Here is a 2,517-nt window from a genome sequence, read left to right on the forward strand (position 1 = left end):
CATTAAATCTGTGGACGATTCTCATGTTATTGTGTGCCTATATGTTGATGATATGCTCATATTAGGAAGTAACCTTGATAGTATCAATACCACTAAAAGCATGCTTAACGAAAACTTTGACATGAAAGACTTAGGCCCTGCTGATGTAATCTTAGGGATGAAAATCAGAAAGATGTCTGATGGATATAGTCTTAGTCAATCTCATTATGTTGAAACTGTGCTTAAGAGATTTAATCATGAAAAAGCTAAACCTGCAACTACTCCTTATGATCCCAATTGCAAATTGAAAAAGAACAAGGGTGAGGGTATTTATCAACTTGAGTATTCTCGTGTTATTGGCAGTCTTATGTATTTAATGAACTGTACAAGACCTGATATTGCTTATACTATGAGTAGATTAAGCAGGTACACTTGCAACCCTTGGCAGGATCACTGGAATGCTCTCTACAGAGTTCTACGGTACCTGAGAGGAACTTCAAACTATTGCCTAAGTTTTGGGAAGTATCCTGCTGTGCTAGAAGGGTATTGTGATGCCAACTGGATATCATACTTAGATGAGTGCAAATCCACTAGCGGGTACATCTTCACACTTGGTGGTGCTTCTGTGTCATGGAAGTCTACCAAACAGACATGTATAGCTCGATCCACCATGGAGTCTGAGTTTATAGCCTTGGAGAAAGCTGGAGAGGAAGCTGAATGGATACGAGGTTTCCTGGGTGGAATTCCACTCTGGCCCAAGCCTGTGTCTTCGATCGCAATCCACTGTGACAGTCAAGCTGCTATTGGATGCGCAAAGAATAGTGTATACAACGGAAAGTCTATACATCTTCGAAGAAGACACAAGACAGTGAAACAACTACTCTCTACTGGCATCATCTCTATAGACTTTGTAAGGTCTAAAGAGAATATTGCAGATCCTTTGACGAAAGGGTTATCTAGAGAGGTAGTTAGATCCACATCGAAGGGGATGGGACTCAAGCTCATAGAATAAATCGCCATGAAGGACACTCAACCTTGTGAATGGAGCTCCAAGATCAAGGTTCAATGAGATAACTAATTTTTGGTGATGTCGAGAGAAAGCACTATCTTTGTCCCTCCCTATGGTGTAACCATATGATAGTGCTGCCTGCATGTTTTAGGATGATCTGTCAGGATCTTAATGAGTTCCATGGCTTTACTTAAAGCGGAGTGTGGCAGGACACTCTTAATGGACTCACCTATGTGGATGTTGGAAGTGGGGCCGCTTCCTATGAGAATTTGAGATTTTTCTCTAGAGACATTCATTAAGTCCGGGATTTAGCCCACGGCCAAAACGGGCACAACGGCAAGAGCTTGGCAGCTTTCTTTTTTCTTTGAGACATCAAAGTGTGGTTGTTATTTATGAATTGCACTCACTGTTGACGGTTCAAGACATTGTGTTCACCGTAACAACAAGCAGTTCCGGTAACCTCTCACTAAGTTAAGGTTCAATCTCTGGGACACCTTAGCCTAATATTGATGTATTATGTTTTCTCGTATTTCGTCGATATGTTTTATCTTTCATGTGGGGGATTGTTAGAAAAAACGCTTTGAAAAATACCAATTTTTTACATGGACTATGTTTTGATCCCTAGACCTATTGCCCATTAATTGTTTTTTCATTTGAATAGATAAAACAATAGTCCCACATTGACTAAAATCTAAAGAGTTTTAGACTTAAATACCATAGAATTGGCTATAAGGGCATGTCCCTTGGGTCATTAGACTTTTGTGCTTTGAGGGAAGGCCTAGACTAGGGCAAGGTTGCCTTTCCCGTATGCGCGGTGCTTCGCACAGAAGCACGCACGCCGCTGCCGTCTGGTCGGGCCCGGGTCCAGGTGTGGGTGTGGGTGTGGGTGTGTCATGGAAGTCTACCAAACAGACATTATAGCCCGATCCACCATGGAGTCTGAGTTTATATCCTTGGAGAAAGCTGGAGAGGAAGCTGAATGGATACGAGGTTTCCTGGGTGGAATTCCACTCTGGCCCAAGCCTGTGTCTTCGATCGCAATCCACTGTGACAGTCAAGCTGCTATTGGATGCGCAAAGAATAGTGTATACAACGGAAAGTCTATACATCTTCGAAGAAGACACAAGACAGTGAAACAACTACTCTCTACTGGCATCATCTCTATAGACTTTGTAAGTTCTAAAGAGAATATTGCAGATCCTTTGACGAAAGGGTTATCTAGAGAGGTAGTTAGATCCACATCGAAGGGGATGGGACTCAAGCTCATAGAATAAATCGCCATGAAGGACACTCAACCTTGTGAATGGAGCTCCAAGATCAAGGTTCAATGAGATAACTAATTTTTGGTGATGTTGAGAGAAAGCACTATCTTTGTCCCTCCCTATGGTGTAACCGTATGATAGTGCTGCCTGCATGTTTTAGGATGATCTGTCAGGATCTTAATGAGTTCCATGGCTTTGCTTACAGCGGAGTGTGGCAGGACACTCTTAATGGACTCACCTATGTGGATGTTGGAAGTGGGGCCGCTT

This window comes from Papaver somniferum, chromosome 10 (genome assembly GCF_003573695.1).
Source record: "Papaver somniferum cultivar HN1 chromosome 10, ASM357369v1, whole genome shotgun sequence".
Lineage (NCBI taxonomy): Eukaryota > Viridiplantae > Streptophyta > Magnoliopsida > Ranunculales > Papaveraceae > Papaver > Papaver somniferum.